Source organism: Saccostrea cucullata, unplaced genomic scaffold, assembly GCF_032062105.1.
Source record: "Saccostrea cucullata isolate Sc308-1 unplaced genomic scaffold, CSIRO_AGI_Scuc_v1 ctg5702, whole genome shotgun sequence".
Taxonomy (NCBI): Eukaryota; Metazoa; Mollusca; class Bivalvia; order Ostreida; family Ostreidae; genus Saccostrea; species Saccostrea cuccullata.
In genome coordinates, this window is record NW_026932717.1 from 22,563 (window position 1) to 31,162 (window position 8,600).

The window sequence follows — 8,600 nt, forward strand, 5'->3', positions numbered from 1 at the left end:
GGTTTTCTCACAAAGAGAAAATGTTTATTAAAACAGCCGCAGAGTGGACACGGTCGCTCTCTGTCACAAAATAAACAAGGTATAGTGGTCAGTGAAAAAGACAATAGGTGTCATTACTGTGTACCCCACGTCCCTTGTAAACAATCAGTGGCTTTGAAGTTCTTTCATAATCGTGTTAGGGTTTTGAATGCCGATTTTTTAAAATCAAAACAAAGTAAAAATATGAAATTGCAATTGACTAATTAATATTGTGCATAATCTGACGATTATTTTGATATCCATCATGAACGTAAAATTATTGGAATTTGTTTTCATATGCTTAAAAAATACTTTGTAGCATATTTTAGGAGAAATGACTTTCACATAAAAATAAAACTAAAAAAATCAATTGGGGGTAGGGTGTATAATATACACCCCGCCCCCAATTGATTTTTTAGTTTTATTTTTTAATAAATATATACAAATACATAGATAAACAAAATAAATAAAAATTAATTTATTTATTTTGTAACTGACAAGACAACAAAGTGATTAAATATTATTTAATCACTTTGTTGACTTGTCAGTTACAAAATAAATAAATTAATTTTTATTTATTTTGTTTATCTATGTATTTGTAGATAAATTGATAAACAAATAAATAAATAAGATTTATAATTAGTTCATTTATTAATTTTGTATTTTTAAAGTCATTTATTTATTTAATTTTCACTTTCCACCTCACCTTCTTTATTTTGTGCTGAGTTTACTATGCAGCCCTGTATTTGTCAAGAAATAGATTGATTTGTTTTTAAAATGATTAATTTCATTTAATTAATTTTATTTATTTTTTGAAGGAAACTATATCAATTTTAAAAACTACAATTTTCCAAAATTCAGCATTACCCCGGTCGTCTTTTTTTTAAGTTCAAAGTCACTCCAAGTATTTTATGGATTAAATAGGTGTTTGCAAAATAAATAAATTAAGTAATAAATCAAACCAAAGAATAATTAAATAATTAATTTCAAAAATTGATAGATAAATATTCTTTGAAGCAACAATTTATTAATATTTCATAGTTATTTCAGAGTTATAAAAGAACACAATTAGTCTCTTAACACTTAAAAAAAAATGCTACCATGTGTTTAAAATAATGTTCAAAAATTTCTTAGGTAAGTAACTCTGTGTACTAAATTGACAATCCCACATCTTAGGTAACCGTACAGTGCTCTGGGAGTGTGTAAACTTCTTCTTTTTGCTTCAATGAACATATACAGGGGCGTACTGGGGCATATACTGTGGTTTACCGTAGTTGCCTGTAGGAATCAGTAGCCATACAGTGGCATACTGTAGGCTAGGCGTATCGGGGCCTACTGTATGTAACTGGGGCATGCTGGGGATACATACAGTGGCATACAGAGATTAACTGTATATACAGAGCTAGCATACCGTAGCATACTGTAGATATACCGTAGATTACTGTGAAAATGCTGTAGGATACAGAGAAAGACAGTGGATTTTCATACGGACAGGGGTTTTAAAAGCCAGTAGTGCTAGTGGAACTACTCAGACAAATCATGGTAAGATATACTGCTACACAAACCATCTGTCAGACTGCTAGTGGAGCTACTCAGACAAATCATGGTAAGATATACTGCTACACAAACCCCCCGTCAGACTGCTAGTGGAACTACTCAGACAAATCATGGTAAGATATACTGCTACACAAACCCCCCGTCAGACTGCTAGTGGAACTACTCAGACAAATCATGGTAAGATATACCGCTACACAAACCATCTGTCAGACTGCTAGTAGAACTACTCAGACAAATCATGGTAAGATATACTGCTACACAAACCATCCGTCAGACTGCTAGTGGAGCTACTCAGACAAATCATGGTAAGATATACTGCTACACAAACCATCTGTCAGACTGCTAGTGGAACTACTCAGACAAATCATGGTAAGATATACTGCTACACAAACCATCTGTCAGACTGCTAGTGGAACTACTCAGGCAAATCATGGTAAGATATACTGCTACACAAACCGTCTGTCAGACTGCTAGTGGAACTACTCAGACAAATCATGGTAAGATATACTGCTACACAAACCATCCGTCAGACTGCTAGTGGAACTACTCAGACAAATCATGGTAAGATATACTGCTACACAAACCATCCGTCAGACTGCTAGTGGAACTACTCAGACAAATCATGGTAAGATATACTGCTACACAAACCATCCATCAGACTGCTAGTGGAACTACTCAGACAAATCATGGTAAGATATACTGCTACACAAACCATCCGTCAGACTGCTAGTGGAACTACTCAGACAAATCATGGTAAGATATACTGCTACACAAACCATCCGTCAGACTGCTAGTGGAACTACTCAGACAAATCATGGTAAGATATACTGCTACACAAACCATCCGTCAGACTGCTAGTGGAACTACTCAGACAAATCATGGTAAGATATACTGCTACACAAACCATCCGTCAGACTGCTAGTGGAACTACTCAGACAAATCATGGTAAGATATACTGCTACACAAACCATCCATCAGACTGCTAGTGGAACTACTCAGACAAATCATGGTAAGATATACTGCTACACAAACCATCTGTCAGACTGCTAGTGGAACTACTCAGACAAATCATGGTAAGATATACTGCTACACAAACCATCCGTCAGACTGCTAGTGGAACTACTCAGACAAATCATGGTAAGATATACTGCTACACAAACCATCTGTCAGACTGCTAGTGGAACTACTCAGACAAATCATGGTAAGATATACTGCTACACAAACCATCCGTCAGACTGCTAGTGGAACTACTCAGACAAATCATGGTAAGATATACTGCTACACAAACCATCCGTCAGACTGCTAGTGGAACTACTCAGACAAATCATGGTAAGATATACTGCTACACAAACCATCCGTCAGACTGCTAGTGGAACTACTCAGACAAATCATGGTAAGATATACTGCTACACAAACCATCCATCAGACTGCTAGTGGAACTACTCAGACAAATCATGGTAAGATATACTGCTACACAAACCATCCGTCAGACTGCTAGTGGAACTACTCAGACAAATCATGGTAAGATATACTGCTACACAAACCATCCGTCAGACTGCTAGTGGAACTACTCAGACAAATCATGGTAAGATATACTGCTACACAAACCATCCGTCAGACTGCTAGTGGAACTACTCAGACAAATCATGGTAAGATATACTGCTACACAAACCATCTGTCAGACTGCTAGTGGAACTACTCAGGCAAATCATGGTAAGATATACTGCTACACAAACCATCCGTCAGACTGCTAGTGGAACTACTCAGACAAATCATGGTAAGATATACTGCTACACAAACCATCTGTCAGACTGCTAGTGGAACTACTCAGACAAATCATGGTAAGATATACTGCTACACAAACCATCCGTCAGACTGCTAGTGGAACTACTCAGACAAATCATGGTAAGATATACTGCTACACAAACCATCCGTCAGACTGCTAGTGGAACTACTCAGACAAATCATGGTAAGATATACTGCTACACAAACCATCCATCAGACTGCTAGTGGAACTACTCAGACAAATCATGGTAAGATATACTGCTACACAAACCATCTGTCAGACTGCAAGTGGAACTACTCAGGCAAATCATGGTAAGATATACTGCTACACAAACCATCCGTCAGACTGCTAGTGGAACTACTCAGACAAATCATGGTAAGATATTCTGCTACACAAACCATCCGTCAGACTGCTAGTGGAACTACTCAGACAAATCATGGTAAGATATTCTGCTACACAAACCATCCGTCAGACTGCTGGTGGAACTACTCAGACAAATCATGGTAAGATATACTGCTACACAAACCATCTGTCAGACTGCTAGTGGAACTACTCAGACAATTCATGGTAAGATATACTACTACACAAACCATCTGTCAGACTGCTAGTGGAACTACTCAGACAGATCATGGTAAGATATACTGCTACACAAACCGTCTGTCAGACTGCTAGTGGAACTACTCAGGCAAATCATGGTAAGATATACTGCTACACAAACCATCTGTCAGACTGCTAGTGGAACTACTCAGACAAATCATGGTAAGATATACTGCTACACAAACCATCCGTCAGACTGCTAGTGGAGCTACTCAGACAAATCATGGTAAGATATACTGCTACACAAACCATCTGTCAGACTGCTAGTGGAACTACTCAGACAAATCATGGTAAGATATACTGCTACATAAACCATCCGTCAGACTGCTAGTGGAGCTACTCAGACAAATCATGGTAAGATATACTGCTACACAAACCTCCCGTCAGGCTGCTAGTGGAGCTACTCAGACAAATCATGGTAAGATATACTGCTACACAAACCCCCCGTCAGACTGCTAGTGGAACTACTCAGACAAATCATGGTAAGATATACTGCTACATAAACCATCTGTCAGACTGCTAGTGGAGCTACTCAGACAAATCATGGTAAGATATACTGCTACACAAACCATCCGTCAGACTGCTAGTGGAGCTACTCAGACAAATCATGGTAATATATAGTGCTACACAAACCGTTTGTCAGACTGCTAGTGGAACTACTCAGACAAATCATGGTAAAATATACTGCTACACAAACCTCCCGTCAGGCTGCTAGTGGAGCTACTCAGACAAATCATGGTAAGATATACTGCTACACAAACCCCCCGTCAGACTGCTACACTACTGGCTTTTGAAACCCCTGTCCGTATGAAAATCCACTCTCTTTCTCTGTATCCTACAGCATTTTCACAGTAATCTGCGATATATCTACAGTATGCTACGGTATGCTAGCTCTGTATATACAGTAAATCTCTGTATGCCACTGTATGTATCCCCAGCATGCCCCAGTTACATACAGTAGGCCCCGATACGCCTACAGTATGCCACTGTATGGCTACTGTTTCCTACAGGCAACTACGGTAAACCACAGTATATGCCCCAGTACGCCCCTGTATATGTTCATTGAAGCAAAAAGAAGAAGTTTACACACTCCCAGAGCACTGTACGGTTACCTAAGATGTGGGATTGTCAATTTAGTACACATAATTACTTACCTAAGAAATTTTTAAACATTGTTTTAAACACATGGTAGTATTTTCTTTAGTGTTAAGAGACTAATTGTGTTCTTTTATAGCTCTGAAATAACTATGAAATATTAATAAATTGTTGCTTCAAAGAATATTTATCTATCAATTTTTGAAATTAATTATTTAATTATTCTTTGGTTTGATTTATTACTTAATTTATTTATTTTGCAAACACCTATTTAATCCATAAAATACTTGGAGTGACTTTGAACTTTAAAAAAAAAACCCGGCCGGGGTAATGGTGAATTTTGGAAAATTGTAGTTTTTAGAATTGATATAGTTTCCTTGAAAATATAAATAAAATTAATTAAATGAAATTAATCATTTTAAAAACAAATCAATCTATTTCTTGACAAATACAGAGCTGCATAGTAAACTCAGCACAAAATAAATAAGGTGAGGTGGAAAGTGAAAATTAAATAAAATAAATGGCTTTAAAAATACAAAATTAATAAATGAACTAATTATAAATCTTATTTATTTATCAATTTATCTACAAACACATAGATAAACAAAATACATAAAAATTTAATTTATTTATTTTGTAACTGACAAGACAACAAAGGGATTAAATATCCCCCCCACCCAATTGATTTTTTTAGTTTTATTTTTATGTGAAAATCATTTCTCCTAAAATATGCTACAAAGTATTTTTAAGCATATGAAAACAAATTCCAATAATTTTACGTTCATGATGGATATCAAAATAATCGTCAGATTATGCACAATATTAATTAGTCAATTGCAATTTCATATTTTTACTTTGTTTTGATTTTAAAAAATCGGTATTCAAAACCCTAACACGATTATGAAAGAACCTCAAAGCCATTGATTGTTTACAAGGGACATGGGGTACACAGTAATGACACCTATTGTCTTTTTCACTGACCACTATACCTTGTTTATTTTGTGACAGAGAGCGACCGTGTTCTCTCTGCGGCTGTTTGAATAAACATTTTCTCTTTGTGAGAAAACCGTTTTTTGTCAAACAAAAACAAAATAAAAATATCAAAAAAGCTATTGGCGGATTAAGATTGTGCATTATGAGACGATTATTTTGATATCCAACACGGAAGTAAAATAATTAAAAGTAGGTTAGAAATGCTTCAAAAAGACTTTGAGAGACATTTTAGCGGAAACTTGTTTACATTAAATAAGGCAAATAAATCCAACTTTCGGGATTATAATTAATTAATTTGCTCTTATCGTCAATTCAAAAAATTCATGGATAAATATATTGTTCTTTTTACAATGATTAAATATGTGCTGTAAATTTGTTTTATCTATTTATTCACTAACAATTTAGAATCAATTATTGAATTAATTTTAATAACTATTTATTTTAAATAAGCAGCATTATTCTTGTTGTGAAGGTGTGTGTGTGTGTGTGTGTGTAATTCTTTTCCAACTGATACAGAAAGCCATTCCAAGTATGTTATGGATTAAATAGGTGTTAGAGAAATAAATAAATGGTAAATAAATAAAATAAATAATTTATTCTAATTTTAAAATTGACTTTACAAAATTGTTAGAAATTAAATAAATAAAACTGATTTGAAGCACATATTTTATCATTGTAAAAAGAACAATATATTTGTCTATTTATTTTTTAAATTGACGATACAAGCAAATTAATCAAATATAATCCCGAATTTTTGATTTATTTGGCTTATTTAATGTAAACAAGTTTCAGCATGTACATAATGTAAACAAGTTTCTGCTAAAATGTCTCTCAAAGTCTTTTTGAAGCATTTTTAAACTACTTTTAATTATTTTACTTCCGTGTTGGATATCAAAATAATCGTCTCATAATGCACAATCTTAATCCGTCAAAACTTTTCTGATACTTTTATTTTGTTTTGATTAAAAAAAAACCGGTTCTCTCACAAATAGAAAATGTTATTTCAAACAGCCTCAGATAGGACACAGTCGCTCTCTGTAACAAAATAAACAAGGTATAGTGGTCAGTGAAAAAGACAATAGGTGTCATTACTGTGTACCCCATGTCCCTTGTAAACAATCAATGGCTTTGAAGTTCTTTCATAATCGTGTTAATGTTTTGAATACCCGTTTTTTTGAAAATCAAAACAAAGTAAAAATATGAAATTGCAATTGACAAATTAAAATCGGGCATCATCTGACGATTATTTTGATATCCATCATGGACGTAAAATAACTGCTATTTGCTTTTTTTTGCTAAAAAATACTTTGTAACATAGTTAAGGATAAAAATATTTGAACAAAAAGCCCTAATAATTTTCTTTTTGAGGGATATAAATAATTAATTATTTAGTTGTATGGTCAATTTAAAAAATATAATTAAAAAATTTGATATTTTTATGGTGATGAATTAATTATTTATTTCATTTATTTACCATTTATTTATTTCTCTAACACTTATTTAATCCATAAATTACTTGGAATGACTTTTTTGTACCTTTTAGAAAAAATAATTACACAAAAACACACACTTTTAAAACAAAAGTAATGCTGCATTTCAGAAAATTTTAGAATCTAAAATAAATTCAATAATTGATTTTTAAATTGTTAGAAATTAAATAAATAAAACTGATTTTAAGCACATATTTAATCATTGTAAAAAGAACAATATATTTATCTATTAATTTTTTGAATTGACGATAAGAGCAAATTAATTAATTATAATCCCGAAAGTTGGATTTATTTGCCTTATTTAATGTAAACAAGTTTCCGCTAAAATGTCTTTCAAAGTCTTTTTGAAGCATTTCTAAACTACTTTTAATTATTTTACTTCCATGTTGGATATCAAAATAATCGTCTCATAATGCACAATCTTAATCCGCCAATAGCTTTTTTTCATACTTTATTTTGTTTTTGTTTGACAAAAAACGGTTTTCTCACAAAGAGAAAATGTTTATTAAAACAGCCGCAGAGTGGACACGGTCGCTCTCTGTCACAAAATAAACAAGGTATAGTGGTCAGTGAAAAAGACAATAGGTGTCATTACTGTGTACCCCACGTCCCTTGTAAACAATCAGTGGCTTTGAAGTTCTTTCATAATCGTGTTAGGGTTTTGAATGCCGATTTTTTAAAATCAAAACAAAGTAAAAATATGAAATTGCAATTGACTAATTAATATTGTGCATAATCTGACGATTATTTTGATATCCATCATGAACGTAAAATTATTGGAATTTGTTTTCATATGCTTAAAAAATACTTTGTAGCATATTTTAGGAGCAATGACTTTCACATAAAAATAAAACTAAAAAAATCAATTGGGGGTAGGGTGTATAATATACACCCCGCCCCCAATTGATTTTTTAGTTTTATTTTTTAATAAATTTATCTACAAATACATAGATAAACAAAATAAATAAAAATTAATTTATTTATTTTGTAACTGACAAGACAACAAAGTGATTAAATATTATTTAATCACTTTGTTGTCTTGTCAGTTACAAAATAAATAAATT